General features: G+C 44.8%; 1 protein-coding gene and 1 long non-coding RNA gene across 4 annotated transcripts in view; both read left to right on the forward strand.

Moving 5' to 3' along the window:
• Positions 1–19,340, forward strand: part of CLSTN2 (calsyntenin 2) — a 418,740-nt gene that overhangs the window by 131,686 nt on the left and 267,714 nt on the right. The window lies entirely within an intron of this gene.
• LOC135278390 (uncharacterized) lies at positions 7,660–8,697 on the forward strand. Its single transcript, XR_010345904.1, has 3 exons — positions 7,660–7,729; positions 8,233–8,329; positions 8,418–8,697. It is a non-coding gene; the product is annotated as an uncharacterized LOC135278390 (long non-coding RNA).

Here is a 19,340-nt window from a genome sequence, read left to right on the forward strand (position 1 = left end):
GACCAATGAACAATTTTGGAGTCGCACTGTTCATTTAAATCTTTAAGATCTCTTGCTACACGGGCCGAATTGTGTGCGACAATTTTCTGTTTCCAATCTTTAATTTGGGAATTGTTGGGAGCAAACAGCGTCAGCCATCCAAATGTACATGGGCCTCCTAGAAGGCGAGGGGGGATGCCTGCCCATGCTCGGTCTCCGCAAATGAAAAATATACCGTTGGGAAGGGATCTGGGTTTATCTTCAAAGGAGAGGGCGATGGTAATATGAGAGGTAACAGAACACCAATTTCCTGCCGCGTAGTTTTGATTTGGTTCTATGATCGGTGTAAAAGATTTTTCGTCGCGGTCATGGAAAGGGAGAAATTGAACACACAAATTTGCTGATGCGGAGCCGAGCAATTTAAATTCGGTGGGTTCAGATTTAGATATGTTCAATTTGGACATTAGCCTCCTCCAGATTAAATTGGGATTGGGACTAGAGGGACGGAAAACTTTATTTTGGGAAAGGGGTTTAAGGCGGGAGTAAAGGGGCTCGGGAAACTCCTTTGGAGGAAGTGGGATCCCCACAAGGCAGGTCGACAAGGGGTCTGCTGCCAAGGTGGCGGTGAGGCACAAATGATCTCTGCCGAGGGCGCCAGCGAGCATCTTCCAAACGTTTTGCTTAGGTTGAGGGACAATCCATGGGCTCGCGATGGCAAAAAGGTTCCAGAGAATGATCAGCTCGATGTGGGTCATGGGGATGGGCTTTCTCGGGCTTTCTGAAAAGAACAAGACAAAAAGTCATAAAGGTAAAACATCAGGAATGGTTCTGCTCCGGGAGGTCTAAACCTCCTTCAGAAGGCCTCTTTTTTCTCCTCCAGCAGGCCTCTTCGACCTGTGCCACTTTCTTAGTTGGAACTTTACTGGAGGCGGTGTATGGCTTGACCCATTTTGAAGGGACCCATTTTGGACCCGAGGGAGTGGAAACGCAGGCGTATCCCCTCCCCCAGGTGACAAGGTCAAAAGGTCCCTCCGTCCTCCAGGTCTCAGGGTCTTTGATGAGAACTGGAGGCTTTTCTTTTGGCTGCAGTTGTTGGTGTTGCCCGAAGTGCCGAACAATTGGTGGATTTAGATTCTCAAAAGAGCAGTTTAAGAAATTGATTGTGAAAAGGGCCCTGGCAAGGCGGACCTGGGGGGACTCCATCTTCATTGCCTCACGTTGTTGTTGAAGGACTCTTTTGAGGCTCTGATGGGTCCGCTCCACTACAGCTTGACCCGTTGGGGAATAGGGGATGCCGGTCTTATGTTCTATTCCCCATTGCTGCAGGAAGTTGCGCAGTTCCCTGGACTTATACGCTGGGCCATTGTCAGTTTTTAATATTTTTGGAATGCCCAGCGTGGAGAAGGCTAAAAGTAGGTGTTTCTTGGTGTCATTTGCCTTCTCCCCTGCGTGGGCGGAGGCAAAAACCGCGCCGGAAAAGGTATCTACTGATACGTGAACGAATTTCAGTTTACCAAACTCAGGGACGTGTGTTACATCGGACTGCCACACCTCGCAACTTGCCAATCCTCTGGGGTTAGCCCCCGTGCTGACAGACGGGAGCTGAAAGGACTGACAGTGGGGGCAGGTGGCCACAATGGCCTTGGCCTGGTCACAGCTAAGTTGGAACTGCCTGACCAGACCCGGCGCATTCTGATGATAGAGCTGGTGGCTGATCTTAGCCTGGCGGAACACGTCTGGGAGCGGGGCCACCTGCACAGGGGCAGCAAGGGCATCCGCTCTCCTGTTCCCCTCGGCGATGAACCCTGGCAGGTTAGTGTGGGACCGCACATGCATCACATAAAATGGTTGCTCTCGGTGAGAGACTAAATTTACTAGTTTGGTGAGCAACTGATAGAGGGCTACGTTGGACACTTCCTGCAGAATCGCTTGTTCTGAACGGGCAACTACGCCCGCTACATAAGCGGAATCAATGACCAGATTGAATGGTCCAGGGAACTTCTCGAAAGCCCTGACGACAGCATCTAACTCAGCTACTTGAGGTGATCCTTCCACCTCCTTGATGTCAGCTTCCCACTGCTGAGTCTGCGGATCCCGCCAAGTCATAACTGACTTGTGGGAGGCGCCGGATGCGTCAGTGAAAACGGTCAGAGCCTTCAGAGGAGTCCTACTCTGAATCTGCTGAAGAGATAATTTAAACTGGACTTCCGAATTAAAAATTTTGTGAGCCGGCCGATGAATAGAAATCTGACCGGTGTAGCTGTCCAGAGCGAACTGCAGGGCCTCATTCTCTTGGAGAAGGTGTTCCAACATAGCTTTTGTAAAGTGGGCTGAATCTAATTTGAGTGGTATGTGAATACATGTGAAATCCACACCGGCCAACTCCCTGATCCGAAGGCGAGCCTTACGGATCAGTTCCGCCACCAGCTCCTGTGGCCTCGTCATTCTTTTGGACCTTTGGTGACTAAGGAACACCCACTCTATAATCAAGAGAGGGTCCCTAGCCCCTTGGTCTTTTTTGGTGTTCTTGATGTCCTCCCACTGGAAGATCATTCCATGGAGGTGTGGCAATTTCCCAAGAATAATGAATTTGAAGGGCAAACCCGGCTGGTAACGATGGGCTTGCCTCTCTGAGATGGACTTTTGGATCTTTTCCACCGCAGCTTGCGCCTCTTGGGTGAGCAACCTAGGAGAACTAAGCTCCTCTCCCCCTTTCAATAAATTGAAAAGGGGGGCCAGGTCTTCGGTGGGAATGCCTAGCCAAGGTCTTACCCAATTCAGAGACCCACACAGCTGCTGGGCATCAGAAAGCGTTCGAATGGAATTCCGAATTGTAATTTTTTGTGGTGTGATAGTTGTTTTGCTAATTGTAAGACCTAGATACTTCCAGGGTGGCATTCTTTGAATTTTGTCCTGCTGCAACTCGAACCCTGCAGCAACCAATGCATTGATTGTTAGGTCAAGACTGTGAGCAAGTTCGTCATCAGTTGGAGCACAGACGAGAATGTCATCCATGTAATGGAAAATTGTAGCGTTGGTTGCCTTTGCCCTGACTGGTGAAAGCAAGGAAGAGACATACCACTGGCAGATGATTGGGTTATTCTTCACGCCCTGGGGTAAAACTGTCCAGTGGTAGCGCCTCCTAGGGGCTTCTCGGTTGATGGTAGGAACCGAGAAAGCAAAACGCGGAGCATCGTCGGGGTGTAGAGGAATTTGGAAAAAGCAGTCTTTTATGTCAATTACTGCCAAATTCCAATTTTGGGGGAGCATTGTCAGGGAGGGCATCTCTGGTTGGAGGGGACCCATGTCTTTGATGACGTTGTTAATTTGTCAAAAGTCGTGAAGGAGCTGCCACTTCTCTTTATTAGGTTTCTTTATGACAAACACTGGGGAGTTCCACGGAGACGTGGTCTCCACCAGGTGACCTCGCTGCAGCTGTTCCTCCACGAGCCCCTCGAGCGCCTTTAATTTCTGTTTTGAAAGCGGCCACTGTTCTACCCAGACAGGTGTGTCAGTCAGCCAATTCAATTTCTGGGTAGGGCACTCCTCAGTGACCGCTGCTCCAAAAACCTGGGGAGCTGCTGGTAGATCAATTCGGGCTCCCCATTGGGCGAGCAGGTCCCTTCCCCACAGGGGCTCCGTGTAATCTAAAACGAATGGACGTACAGACGCTAATTGTCCATCCGGCCCCATAATTTGCACAATGCTTTTAGATTGTTTCACCAATTGGATCCCTCCTACACCTCTGATTCGTTCTGCTGCGTCCTGCAACTCCCAATGCGACGGCCAATCCCGTGAGGGAATGACCGTAACATCTGCTCCAGTGTCCAGAAGCCCGTGAACGAGCTTCTGGTCTCCACCTTTCTGTAGGCTGCAGGTGATTCTTGGTTTTTCTCTGCCTAGGGCCTGAGCCCAAGCCACCGATGGGAGGTGTGAGGATGTGGATGTTTTGGGTGGCTTGGAGTCCCAGAGCTCCTCAGGGATAGGAATGGCTTGCGCCACAATTTGACCCCGAGGCAGAAAGGTGGGAGGGCTGGCACAATACATGGCTACTTCGAATGTTTTCGGGTCTGATGATATGAGACCCGGGATGATGTGAAGGTCTTGTGGTGTCGATTTGGAATCTCCAACTGTGACGAACCTACCCTTGGTCCGATACCAGGTACCTGGGCACTCCGGGCTGATGGAGACGAGTTGGATATTTGAGTCAATAAGATGGAGAGGCTCCGCCAACTGCAACCGAAAGGGGACCGTCTTGGAGGTGGTTGTTAGGACTGGCCGAGGCACCTCCTGAAAAAGATCAGAAATAGATTCGTGAGAAGTTGAGTTTGGTAAAGTTTTAGAGTCTGTGGCAACAGGCAGGTCCTGCTGGAGGTCCTCCTCCCTTCCCTTTTCCCCGCGTGGTGGAATGGTGACACCTGCCCTATTTTTATCGTGGCGCGGGGAGGAGGCCCGCTTGCAATTTAGTTTTTTGGTTGGTGTTGTGGGGTCCCCTGAGGTCGCTGTTTCTTTTTAAATTCGTAAAACTCCCGCCTCAGGGGACAGTCCGGCATCCAATGCCCGGACTGGTTGCACAGGTGGCACGGTGCATCCGTCCGGGGTTGCAGCTTTGGCGTGTTGGGCTGTCGGGACGGGGCAGCAGCAGCAGCTTCGGTGACTTCCTCCAGGTCGGTGGCAGCTACCCTTCGAGCCGGAGCTCTGGGCTGCTTGTCGAGCTCCTCCGCGATGATGGCGACTTTGCGGGCGCAGACGTCCAGCATCTGATCCAGCGTGGGGGGAGGATCTAACGGCAGACTGAGGATGGCGGCCTTGCAAGCTGGATTTGCATTCGTCGCTGCCACCTCAGTGAGGATTCCCCTCTTAGTTGACTCATCATGGACCTGCGTCTCGACCGCCCTGCGAAGGCGCTCAACAAAGCTTAAAAAGGGCTCATTAGATTCTTGCATGATTTTCACATATGATATTAAGGGGGTAGCAAGAGACCGTAAGGTGAGGAAAGCCCGCTCGGCTGCTTTGGCTCCCTCCCTTAAAGCCTCCACTGGAACATACCACGCTTGAGTCTGCCCATCCTCCCATGCCCCTGTCCCACACAAGTGGTCGGTTGTTAACACACCCCCCTGCAGATCTGAGGCTGTGGCTTGGTTTTCCCACAGTGAGGGTAAGATGTTACTAATTTCTCTTCGCCAGTGTTTTTCCCAAACAAGGAATTCTGTGGGGTTTAAAAGGCAGGAGAACAGCCGCCTTAAATCTGCAGGGGTGACCACTGTTTCAGAGAGTGTAGCTCTTAGAATTCCCCGGAAATATTCACTCTCCCGGGAGAAATCTTTTTGAGCTTTGCACAGCTCCTTTATCGAATTATGTGGGAATGGAGTCCAATGGGGCTGGGTTCTCCCCTCCCCTCCGGGCTGGTAAGTGACCGGGGCCGCCGAGAGGACTGGTGGCTCCGGGATCCGGCCCTCAGCCCCCCCCGCGGCTCCGGACGGAGCGTGGGAACCGGAGCTGAGAGGGGAAGAGGGAGGGGGAGAGATAAGAATGGGGGCGGAGATGGCTGATGACTTTGTCCCCGCCTGGGAGACGTGGTATGGGGGAGGCGCCGATGCCGGAGTGGGAGTGCCGCGGGGTGTAGAATCGGGAGGAGGGAGGGGAGGGGCGGAAGGAGGAGCAGTGGGAGGGGAAACCGGAGAAAGGGAAGGGTCGTAGCGAGAAAGAAGTGGGTTTTGGGAAGGAGAAGGAATGCCGGCGGGAAGCACCACGCGGTGTCCGCCATTTCGGGCTCCTTGTGAGCTATCCTGGAAGAGTGGGGTAGATGGCGGGGAAGGGGGAGGAGGGGGGGGGGGTATTAAAACGAACTGGACTTTTGCAGCTGCGAGTGTTCTTAACTGAGTGAGAATGAGGACGGGGAGAGTCCCGGGAAGTTCGGCCAGAACTTTTCGGGACGGGGGACTGGGATTCCCGAAAGGGGCCGGGGCAATGACTTGGTTTCCACACGGTGCCGTTGCGGGCTGCCGCATTCGGGTTTCCGCGCTTGGGGGTAGCGGGGGAAGGAACAGAACAGAGGGAACAAGGTGAACTGGGAACAAAACGCAAGTCAGACGGCTGTTTGCTCAGTTTCCTCTGGGACTTTAGAACTTTCCTAATTTGGAAAGCCCAGAAAGTAATTTGCGAAAGGGAAGAATTCCCTGCTCTAGTCAATTCTCCTAATTTAGTGCAAACTTGTCCCCAAAAACGCCAATCGTGAATTTGTTCAGGGGAAACTTCTGGGAACTGAGCAGAAAGGCAAATGACTAGTTTTTGAACTTCTTTTTTTTCGAATTTTTCAAAACCCCCCTGAGAAAGGATAACAGAAACAAAGTTAAAGTGTCTTTTTTGAGCTTTGGTAAAATGAGCACCCATAATGAGATGGTAAAAAGCTCAAACCACCAACCCTGGAAAACGCGAGAGAAAGGACTTTTAGAGCAACCCCCACCGCCGGACTACGCCGGCAAGACGCTGGCTAGCTAGGGAAAACGAGAAACCCGGGCGAAACCGGGGAGCCGGACGAAACCGGCGGACCGGACGAAACCGGCGTAAGTTACGAGAAAGCCGGACGAAACCGGCGGGCCGGACGAAACCGGCGTAAGTTAAGGAAGTGGGGGGGGGAGAAAGAAAGGAAGAGAAAAGAACTCACGTTCCAGGGAGGGCGGCTCCTGCGAAAGGATCGACTCCGTGGTGCGGGGAGCTACCGATCCCAGTCCCCAGGGGAGCGATACCCATGAAAATGGGTCCGCTATCCCACGGGGTAAGTTAACATCCCATGAGAAACTTTCCGGCAGGTCAACGAGTCGAGCCCACTGGCTCCGGGATTTCTCTGCCGTGGGGTCCGGTGATTTTCTCGGACTGTCCCGAGAAAGGTGGGCGCCACCTTGCAGCGGCTGCGACTGGCCTCTGGTCTCCCGGCTGCTGCGGCCAGTGCCGCCGGCAGTACCGAAGGGGGAAGGGCACTCTCCCGCGGAGAGACTTCCTGGGGAGAGTGCTTAAGGCGGGATGCCTTCAGGAGAGCGAGAATCCCCGGAGCTGTTTGGAGAGGAGTCGGGCTGCGTCTCGCAGGAGAAAGACAGGACCGCGCCGACAGGGAAAAGGGAGGTGTTTTATTGAAGGTGCGTCGGGTGCGGACAAAAAAGCTTGCCCGGCAAGGTCTTATAACTAGAACACAGCGACCAATCTAAATTTTTGAGAGGAGGGAATAACGCGTAACAAACAACTCGGATGTCCAGTGTAAATAAATTAGGGGTTGAACCCTGACCTCTGGTCCAATCATTCAATGTCCAAGACAGAAGGTTCTGGATGAAAGGGCATGGACACTGAATAACAGACAGACAGCCAGGGAGGGATTAGGAGAGATAAAAGTGTAACTGACGGGACAATCAAGAAGAGGGAGAGAGAGAGAGAGCCCGGGGCAGAACCATAAACAGGAATGGGGGGTACAGGAATAAACCAACTTAAACTAATGCACCCCAACATCACCTAGATCTGTTTTCTTGGCTCTTGATTACAAATTACATTTTCTGCTTTCCCAGCCTCTTCCAAAGTAACTTTTCAGCCTTTTACATTGATTATTCCCCCAGGAAATGTCAGATGACTTAGTTCCCTGGTTTTAGTCTTGTCTGTATGTTCTCACAATGGCCCAGCTGATGCCAGTTTGTTCTTTTCTCTGAATGGGTCCCTGGTTTGGTCTCCACAGCTGCCAGTCTTGCTGTTGAGTCTATGCTAGGTAAAGCTGATGAAGTATTTAACATCTTTGACATATCCAGGCCAAGTTGCCCTGTAGAACAGACTGTTTTCAGCTCTTTGCTCTGTGAGAGCTAAGGAGGTGTCTGAAATGATCTTAAAGAGACATTCTATTTTTATCTTGGGATAACCTAGGAAAGGGAGATTAAAAATGCTGTGGTGTAGAGTAGGATCCCTGGCATTATCACAGGTGGTTGTTAAGAATGTTAGGAAGTATAAAGAGCTAAATCAATTTTAGAAGTTCCCTGAAGAAATTAGTTGCTGATAATGAACCTATTTTAAAAAGTGATACTTGGTTATGGAATTTTAAAGTAAATAAACTCCTAATCAAGAGTTAACTCCTTTTCTTTATTCTCAGAATTGGTGCTGATATCATTTAATATCCTCAGTGGAATCAGCTGAGAAAGGAGGAAGAGGTTTAGTCTGAAAATCCAAGAGCAAAGTCTTAGCAATGTGTGAAAAGGTGATCAATTGCTGTCTTTTCAGGTGATTGTAGCTTACACTTTTTGTTCCTTGTCTTTGCAAATGTTTCATGGAAGGGCAGTAGTGAACAGATCTGCTCTTTGTGCCAGACCATCCACAGGTAAAGTCTTGTCCTCGTGCTCAGGAAAGAAACTCCAGTACTTCATTCTGGTACTTCCTCACATTTATCTATTATGTCTTTTTTTAAGGAAAATCCTCTCACTGCTGCTTGGCCAGCCTCTGGAACACAAGATGTGTAATGTCTTCCTTGCCTATCTTCAATCTGTGCTGCAACGCAAAATTAATCTGCTGCCAATTCAGCCAAGTGTATCAGCAATGAAATGTGTACTTAGTAAATAAAACCTGCTCCAGACTATTGTACCTAAAATATTCTTTCCAGGGTTGTTTTTTTTTAATGTACCATCTTGTTTTAATAGATTGGTTGCTGTCATTTTTATGGACCTCTTACTCTGACTTGTCACTTTTGCTTTTCCCCCACAGACGAAACAATCTTGATCCAGCTCCAATTTAAGGGGTTCTTTTTCCCCTCTTTTTCTGCCAATAAAAAATTCAATACCAGCTTTTTTAACTACCTGCTGCCATTGTTATTTCAGCCTTTTACACAACTTGATTTGTTAAGGTTTTACCCAGAGCTATTCCACTGGAGACAAGCCATGGCAATGTGGCCTTGGTGGTTCTGCTCTGGTGCTAGGTCCTTCCCTTGACAGAAAGTGCTTTGGGTTCTATAGCCTCAGAGAGGGGCAAGTGTGTCCCAGTGCTTTAACTGACAAGGAGACAGTGGCATCTGGCTGTGTATTTTGTCACTCTGGTTTTAAACCATGCCAAAGACGTTGAAAAGATGTTGCAGAAATGTGTTTCCTTTCTGTGACTTAGGGAAAGGCTGGTGCTGATCAATGTCTTCTAGTGATGGTGTATCTGCATCTTTATTATTAGGAGGACATGAAAATGTGTTATCTCTCTGTGCACCCTGAAAGGTTTGACATCTCTAACCAGCCTTGGGACTTTCCCTAAACCTTCCCCTCCTTTAATCCCACGGGGATCATTCCACAGTGCACACAGCTGCATGCAAAGGAGCCTTGATTGACTCATTAGTTTGGGTACTGAGTGCACTGACTGGTACTTCCACTGCCTCCTTCCTCCTCAGGGAGATCCTGGGACAGATCCCCAACACTGCCTTCACCTCTGCTGTAGTACAGACACACCACAGCAGCTGTGCCAAAAGTGGCAGTGAACAGTTCCTGGTAAAACAACTTAAATGCTTGATAGATTTAACTGTAATAATATACATGTATTTCTATATAATTCCAGGCAAAATAGAATGAAATTAATGAAAACATGAAACTAATGAAAACATCTGCTTGGTTTTATTACCTGCAGCCTCTCTTTGTAAAAGGAACAAAAATGCTGCATCAAACTGCCTCTAACTGTGTTTCATTTTCAGACTTCTGGTTTTTCTTCTCTCACAGCTTTTAAAATTACTGTTGGCTTTGACTAACCATCAACAGTTCATTTAACTGGGATTAGCCAATTCCCGAGAAAATTAGATTTTGCTGAAGAATATGAGCTGATAAAAATGAGTATTTGATGTGTGTGTGGTCAGGTGTCCCTGGCAGTACATGGTGAGCATCTGAAAAGGTTCTTCCTGTGAGTGCCAGGAGAAATGTGGGGGCTCTGCAGGAGCTTCTGCAGACAGGTGGGACAGACAGTCCTGCAGCAGAGAGAACAGGAGGACATGGAGAGGAACAGTTCTTAGCTTTGGATGGTGGGGCTTTGTGTTTTGTTTGGGTTTTTTTTTGTTGTTGTTGTTTTGGGTTTTTTTTTTACGTTTTTGTGATTTTTCATCATTTGCTTTGATTAGAATCTCAGAATTTTGAAGATTTCTGAGGATTCCCAATGCCTTGGCTCCTAGCCATTTCTAGTAACTAGGGGCCTGTTGAGAACTATGGTTAAGATGAAGCTTTTTGCCATCTTAAGTCAATTGAAATCTGATTGCTTTAATCTGTCACTTCTATCTGTTCACCACAATTATCTCCATCCTGCCCTGTCAGAAGTGCCTGAGCACGTGTTGTAATATTTTGACAAAACACCTTACTGTGAAGGCTTGCTGAACAGCTGCTGGGGGCACATTTCTGCAAAGTCAACAGCCAAGTGCAATCCTACTTACACTTTATGTGTAAAATTTCAGCTTCCCATTGATGGGTATTTCCCACATTTGGCAGCTCTTGCGTGTCAGAGTCCCCAGTGACAGCTTAGCAAGTTGAGCAGGTATTGAAACCAGGTGCAGGCTGCTAAAGCATGTGTAGAATTATAGTTTTGTCCAGAGTTCTGATTGCTTTGCTAAAGCTGCAGTGAGGACTTGTTCGTTAGGTTCTTACTTTAGGAAAATGCCATGTGTGTTGTTTTCCCAGCAAATTTTCTACCAGTGTGAGACAGGCTGGCAGCCAGCCCGTGGTGGGGCTGAGAAGAGAGCCAGGGCTGGCAGCCCAAGGAGGGCTTGGAGCACCCAGCTTAGGGCTGCTCTCCTTTGGCAGCAGCTTCTTTCCTCCCTTCTTGGGAAAGCTGTGTGTGGCCTCACAGGCATAAAGGAGATGTGGGTTTTGTCACCTTTGTGTTCAGACTACTTACCCAAGATTGTTAACAGCCTTGGAGCGGGTGGTTCAGCCTAATTGCTCCCTGTGCCTCTGGAATATCCGCACACACTTGGAACTTTCTCAAGGCTGACTCTCAGCCTGTCTGCCTCCAGCTGCCTGCTCTTCAAGCCCTTTACTCTGTCAAGATAGCAGATGAATTTCTGCACTTGTGACTAATGTATCAGGTGAAGGAGGTTCCAGTAATATTTAGAGAAGTGATTAAATCCCTCAAAAGGATGTAATTGTTTTGAGTAATTGCCAAGAAGTCACCTTCTGCTTTGAAACTCAGACTTTCTGTTGTGGTGTGCAATCTGCAGCCTCCTTTACCAGGCAAGGGCACACGTGCTTGTCTGCTTTTTAAAAATGTTTTGTCTTTGCATGCCTTTTGCCACCAAAGGATCCTTGTGCTTAAAAGTATGGCAGATCTGCTGAAAGGCAGGACACAACTCAGAAGTATTTTCTGCACTGTATATAAATGTATTTTCAAAGAGAAGCATTAAACAGCATATTAAAAATACAGAAAACCAGATTTGAACTGATTTCCCAGGTGGACTATAAGATGAAAATGCTTTGCAGGATTGCCTCTCTCCTACTTCTCCTCCCATGTCTCTGGGTTATGTGTCACATCATTTCCATCATTCCATGGGTTCAAGGCAGTGATGTTGAGCACCTTTGTTCTCACAGCTGGTATCGAGACTGGTGGGGTACACATCTGACGCAGAACTTTATTCATGCAGCATATTTCACATCTTCATCCAGCTGCTTCAGCCACAGCAGTTAAATATAGTTCATCTAATCAATAAAAACACCCAAAGGAATAGGGCAAATACTAAATAAATGTTTTGCCAGAAATACTGTTCAAATTATGTGTTTTTTTGTCTATTTGTATTGTGTCAAAACCTATTTCGGTGTAGATCTGTTTAAATGACAGATAAATTAGTTGTGAAGTGGTCTGTAATCATGTTCTGGTCTCTGGAGAAATTTAATCAAAACTATTTTGAAGGCACTGTTTAAAGAACTCCAGTATTTGTAACAAATTTCATGTGAATGTGAAAATGAGATTGGTGCTCACTCTGTAAGGGATCAGCATTCTTGTGCAGGAACAGCAGCCCAGACAAATACAGACATGTAAATTAAGAATATCTTTTATCCCTGCACACAAATCAAAATTTAATAACTAAAAAAATAGCCTTGATATTAATTCAAGAGACTATGGTCTTATTGCTGTCATTTGTGGACTGGTTTTTTTTCATACCTCCAATAAGGATTGAAAAATGGGTGTTCATTTCTCAGGACAGAAAATAATGCCCTTGGGATTTGCATACCTGCTGCATTTTCTGTTGAAGTCTCAGTGTATCTGTCAGCTGCTTTGGAAAATATACAAGTTGTAGTGAGGTGACAGATAATTTGGAAAAAGAGGAATGAGAATGAGATGCTTTCACCTACTATAGGGGCCACAAGTCTTCTGCTCAGGCTGCAGAGGTCAGGAAATGATGATGTTTGCTGTTAGCTGGAGCTCTCAGGTGAGAGATCCCTGGGTTCCAGCTGCACATTGCAGGGATAACTGCACCGCGTTTTCATTTGGGGGTTTTAATGACCACATTACTCATATTTACATTTCTTTCTTAATTGGACATTTGGAGGGAAATTTATTTGGTAGTTCTCCTATGTTACAGTTTTCATCTTCAGCAATTTTTTTTCTTAAAGAGCACAGTCTTGGTCAGAATGTGTTCAAAGCACTTTGCATTTTCACAAAATTATCTGTACAAGGATAATGATGGGGCTAATTATCACTGCAATTACAAACTAATTCTTAAATGTGAAATATACTTCCCATATAATTATTGGGATCAAACTGGATTTTCAAATAATTTATCCTTGGTAACTGGAATGCCTTCTAAAATTAACCTGTCTCGACACTATAGGAGGCAATGTATTCCACTTTTATTGTTCTTTTGGCTTTACTGTTCACTGGGAGTCTTTTTTGGTTTGTGTTTTTTTGGTTTTTTTTAAAGATACTGTGTGATTATTACTCTAACCCAGAAATCAGTGTTACACTGAGTTTGTGCAAACATACTCCTGACAAACACTAAGAGAAACAAAAAGACACTGAAATGTTTTCTTTAGGATTCAGTAAAATAAGTGTCTCAGTAGTAACAGCTCTGTGTTTGGACTATTGTTAGATGAGTGGTAGTTAGGCAAGATGTACTAGTTTATCTTAGAATTACAAATCTGGACATGAAACTTAGCTTGGTTTTCCTATCGATTTTGTCTTGGTTTTCCCCTTTTCCTGGCTTCATATTCACTCTTTTTCCAAGTGCCCTGCTGTTTTTGAGCCAAGGACCTTATGTATCTGATTATTTACTGGTTGTAGTAATAATTTCTGCTGCAGTGATGGTCCGGATCGGGGACTAATACAATTACCAGACAGAGTAATAGTCCAGATTTCTGCAGGTACTTAAAACTTGTTTTGCAGCGTATTAATGTTCTTTTCATTCTTCCTCATTACCATGTCTGGAGTCTGTCCTTGGCTCACCTGCCATTTTCTTTGGGCACCTCAAAGGCATCTCTTCCACACAGAGAGGACTCTGCATTAAAGATAATATTCCTCTCCTCTGTTCCTTGTCTTCTTTAAGCAGTTAGTCTGGGGAAAGGGAAAAGCAGACATGCCTGATCACATTCTGGCCTTCTCAGGTCAGCCAGTTCCTCCTCCACTTTGGGAAGTCTGAGAGTAAATCACAGCTTCCTAAATTCCCTTTGAAATGAGTCAGGGATGGGTGGATACCAACAGCTGACCTCCAAATCCAAGACAATGGGGAGAAAATTTATGTTCATAGAACCTTGATATATTAGTAATAATTTTTTGCTTAGTCTGATTCTTTTTTTTAATGCAAAAAAAATGATAAAATTCTGGTGTCCAGAAATTAAATGCTTTCTGAGCTGATGCAAAATAACTTAAAAACCCCTCATGGTGTAATGCCTTGGCAGGTTGCAGATACACCATTTAAACAGAGAATCTCTTCTAGTGACTTGGGCTTAGACTTCAGTGGTGTCAGAGCTTCTAAAGCTTCAAAAGAGCTGACCTGGCTTCCAGGGCTGGGGATTTTTGGAAGTTGTGGGTTTACTGTGCTGTGTCTCTTCTGTCCATGCTGAGTGTCCAGAGAAAGAGGCCTTTGCTCCTGGTTGCAAGGACTTTGTCCAGCAGCAGCTCCCCATGGGAAGGGGAACTGGAAGCCTGAACAGGGACAGGCCTTGGCCTCACCCAGGGGCAAAATTAGGGAGTTGGAAATAAATTTTGATACACAGCACTTCCTAAAACAAATATTTCATTATTTATTTTAAATGGAACATTATGAAAATGTACCTTGAAAGCCCTAGTGGTAGAAAAAATGTTTGAAGTATTTAGCAGATCCACAATTACATGTTTAGTGTGTATGGAGTTGATTTTTTTTCAGTTCTTGCTGTAAATTATAATGATGTTCTCCCTTGCAGATTATACATGTGCTCATTTTGAGTTTAAGTTCTGTGTCTAAGAATGTGCTAAGTCATTACAAAAAACATTCAAGTTATTATAATCTGTGCTCTATATCTTTTGAAATCTGCAAAGAGCAATCTTTTCAACAATACATATTTGCAGATTAGTTTATCTAAGAAAGAAGTTCTACATCAAGCTCTGAAAGCCAAGTTACTGTGAATTGAAATTAAAAGTTTTATTCCAGTGGGGAAGTTAGTGGTGGGAAAGGTCACCCTCCTGTAGTATAATCTACCAAGGATTTATGGATGTTACTGTAACACCAAGGTACAACTTGGTGTTAAAGACAATATGAGCCTGAAAATCCTTTTTTGATGTTGTTGAGTCAAAACCAGTTGGGTCTTTGAACTGAATAGGGGGTTTGGCTCTTGGCTTTACTGAGAAGTAGAACATCATCTATGTTTGGGGCGAGTTCCTGCTTGGTGGAGGGGAGGAGGGAGGCAGTTCAATGCAGTCACTGATTCCCATTCTCTTTTGCTCCTGAGACTACCGGAAAAAGGACTTCACTTGTGCTGCAGACAAAGGGAAAGAAAAAATAAGTGATAAAGATCCTCTACTTGTGGACTGCTGGGGGAGAAAATCTTTCTTCCTGCCCCTGTCTTTAAGAGGAAAATGCAGGGTTGCAGAAGAACAGACTGTCTTCTGAGACTTTTTTATTCCTTTTTCTTCTTTTAAACATTTCTGTAAAGTGAGACTGCACCAGTGTTGAGAACTGTCCTGAAAGACTTGGAGCTGATCTTTCTTTTCATGCCTTTTGTCACTGCTGTGGCAGCTGTCTCAGCATTCTCCAGCAGGCAGCCCCCCAGGAACTGCTCCCTGGGGAAATTCTGCCTTTTCCAGCGGGCTGGACATGGCTGGAATGGGTCACTCAGTCTGGCCACCCTGACCTGTGTGAAGCCTTGGTTTGGACTGGAACCTTGCTAATGGTAATAGTGCCATACAGCCTGAAAAGCCAGGGTGTGCCAAAGCTCTTCAGATCTGAGTTTGTTTCTGGAACAACAAAAATGTAGATGATGGTTAGATACCATAAGTAAAAGCATAAAGGGAATATCATGCTGCACTTAACTGACTGCTAGGCATGTAAGTGCTCAGCTTATGCATGATCCAGCAATGGGTATTTTTGAATAACAAAATACCATCATTTTAGACCCCTTTACACTTCTTCATCCAGAAGACAATACTTCTAGTTATAGTAAGTTAAATTTCTTGTTTTCTTATAGAAGTCTTTTAGACCTTGTATCTTTTAGTGTTCTGAAAAACACCACACAGAGTATTGGGCATGGATTAATCCAAGCTCTCCTTCTTTCACCCTGAATCTCATCTTCCTCTTGATACTGCCAAAATAATTGCCACTGAAAATGGGCAGTGAGGTGGAAGACCTCTCTCTCCCTCCATAGAACCACTGGTAGTGTTTTCAATGAGATTTCTTATAGAGGAGTACTAGATAAACAAAATGAAGTAGTAACCTAAAGCTACAGGAGTGCTAAAAATGATAATAATGTAATTTCTCCCTTGTGCTTTCATATGATGTGATTTCTCACACCCGGGAGTGGGGAAAAAATCTGATGATTTCTCTTCTGTGGCAAGTCAGTGGTGCCCAAACCCAGGGATGGGATCTCTTGTGTTGGGAATAGAGGTGGAGACAGCCATGGAGATGCTCCTCTGTTCCCTGGATATCAGGAATCCTCTCAGATTTCACACTGGCTGAAGAGTCTGTGCTACCTCAAACTTATGCTCTCCCACATCTGTCTCATGCTCAGCAGCCACAAAGATAAAGCTGCAAATATTGCCACCTGCTGTGTGTGTATTTATCATCTTGACTGCAAAACCCCCTCAGATAATTTTTAGTCTGCAAGGGCAAATAAACTGCATTTATAACATAGCTGAAATGAATTTTAATAAGTAGGAATCTGGCTTGTCTTCTAAAATGAAAGTTTAAGTCAAGTAAACTGACCCTGTGAGTTTTAATCCAACATTCCTCATTGGGGAGCACTTGACAGAGTTGACAAGCAGATAAGACTTGCTCTTTTAAATCTCAGCTTTTGCCAAATAAACATAACTGCAGTAATGATGAAAAAACCACTAATAAAAAAATCCAATGAATGCCTGATATTTGAATTTTCGGGAAGTTTGAATCAGTGCTGCAGATGTTAGCTGCCTGTTTCCAGCTCTGAGTGATTCTAGGACCAATTTAAACAAAAAGAAAAATGACCTGTATTAGACATCACCCTTTGCACTTGAAGAATTGTATAATTAGTCATTTTCCTCATTTTCAAAGGCTGGAGGAATGCTGTTATGACAAACTCTGATCATAAACACTTCCTAAAGCCTTTTGTTGAAGATGCATGTGTTTGGTTTGGGGTTTTTTGTTTGTTTTCTTTTTTTGTCTGTATCTCCAGGCTCTGCCCAAATAAAATGTTTGAAGATGATGTGCTATGTGGTATTTCCATAGCCAAACCAAGCACAGTCTTTGGGATTTAGGAGTCGTGAATGAATGTTTTGACTTGCTGTTATGTCTTGTGGATATATGAACGGGAATAATAAAGACTTTCTGTATGAAATTACATGAAGAAAGACATAAATATAAATTTTCTTAAATTTCTCTTAAATATTTAATTTTCTAAATTTCAAACCACTTGGGTTGAAAGAGACTCTTCTGGCCGCTGTTGCCCAAATACAAAACTTACATAAATTAAGGTATCCAAACATAATGAGACTCTGATGGTCTGAGGACATTTGTAGAACAAATTTCAAGCAGACTTTGTTCCCTTTCTCCTGAATCATTCTGCTGCACTTGTCTTTACACAGAGGAGGCTATTTGGTGAGCATATGGCCTGGAAAAGTATTTCTAAGCAGGTGTAACAGGAATTCTTCTCATAATGACTGCAAATAATTCAGATAAATATGTCATGGATGGTTGTTCCTGACAGGAGGGAGTATATAATGTATAGAAATGATAACCTGTGGGAGACTGACTTTGAAGAACCTCATTCTTTGCAATAAATGAGCTCCAAATGTATGAAATCCTGGTACAACTGCATAATGAAGGTGATTCACTTATGTTCTAAGGTTTTTTCAAACTAGAAATTGCATCAGGTGAGAGTTTTGTGATTTATTATCATGCCAGTCTACACCTAAACAGTAGTTGAAGGACGATTTAAGTATTTTTATGGTTTGATTTGGGTTTTTTCTCCCTCTGTTAGTTAGAATTTTAGAAATAATTCTTTGTGGAAAAAGAAAATAACCTTTATAATGTAACCCTCTATGAGCATCTATTTGAAAACGTTCATCTGATTCTGGTGGTGACAAGACAGAAGAAAATGGATTATTGCCTTTTTAAACCTTAAGTCATGTGAAGAATTCAAGTGATTTTATTTCATGTGTTTGAATGGAATGATGGCTTTACAAATGAATTTTAGGTGCTGTTTGCTATTGCTGTTTTACTGAGAAATACTCACAAATTCGTTTTTACGATTTTTTTTTTTATTTATTGCAAACTGAGGTGTAATGAAGGAAGCTGCTGTCTTTACATGTAATTACTAAAAGTTTCATTGTGGTAGAATTGTGATGCAGATCCTGGAATTTTATATATGAAGAAGTTAAAAAAGGTTGAGTGTTTGTGGTTGAATATAAAACTTCAGCTGTGATCAATCAATCTGTAGCCTGGTTATAATGTATATATACATTTTTAGTTTTATTTTAGCTGAGCTAGATTGTTTTGAAAAGTAAAAAGGGACAATATTCATCTCAGAACTGAAAATCGCAAGGATTCTGATTTGTTTGCCATCTGTTCATTAAACATGAGCATCTGAATTGCATTTAATCTTAGTGTTTGCTGACACTCTCATAGACACAAAATGAAATTAGAACTTGATCCTGCCCTTCCTCAGTCCAACCAGTCCTGATCCAATGATCTCATCCTTCACCTCCGGATCAGCCTTTCACTCCGGGTCTGAGTGAAACTGTAAATTCAGAATGTGGAGCAGCATAAACTGACCTCAGGTGTTGTGAGCTCCCCCAGGGTCAGGAGGAGGCAGGACACTGGGGAACAGCAAGCCCTGTGAAGGAGCTGCTGTGGAGAGACATAGTGGGCTCAGGTGGGTGCTGGAGCTTTGCCATGGAGGATGTCTCTTCTCCATCACACCCTCGAGGACAGAAGGGAGCAGAGAGAGCAGAGAGATGTTGTTGGAGCACAGAGAACAGCCCAGATTTCCTCTCTGATCTGATAAGAGCTGCCCATGAAGTCCAGATGGGAGGAAGGGGGATGCATGCTTTCTCTTTGAGAAGAGGAAAAAAGAAGTGAAGACCAGTGCAGTTCTCTTGTTCTTTGCTTGGAAATTTTTTTATTACTTCGGTAGCCTTCACAAAAAGGTGCAATTTCTGCATCTTGGACTGTTACATCATCTGTACATATAAATCGACTTTATAGATTTTATTTTAAAATAAAATTTAATGCAACTGAATTAGGAGGTGCCATAAAATTAAGTTCTCAGGTGTGGTAGGAATAAGGTAGGATTGCTACCTGATACAGGCTTATCTTAATCACAGGAGTGCTTTTTTAGTTTTTGAGATTCTGTTCTCAAGCTTCTGCAATCAATAACATCAAAATAAAAGATTGTGTCTAGATTAAGTGGGGCTTTAAAATCTGTTTTAGGGTTTAAAATCCCAGATACTGACTGCACACTTCATTGATGTGGTTAACTTTCCTCCATACATACATTCCTGGAAGGAAATGTTCCACCTGATGGCGCTGAGAGATGAGAAGGTGCCAGAGCCTCAGTCTTGTCCTTCCACAGCCGCAACACGGTGTTTTCATTGTTGGAAGATGATCAGGCATAGGAAGGGTGTGGACAAAATTGTATCTGTACCTGTTTTCCAGTCATCTCAGCCCACTGGCTCCTGGAATGGAAACTGCTGCTGAAAATACAGTGTCTTTTGGAAGCAGTTTC

Source organism: Passer domesticus, chromosome 11, assembly GCF_036417665.1.
Source record: "Passer domesticus isolate bPasDom1 chromosome 11, bPasDom1.hap1, whole genome shotgun sequence".
Lineage (NCBI taxonomy): Eukaryota > Metazoa > Chordata > Aves > Passeriformes > Passeridae > Passer > Passer domesticus.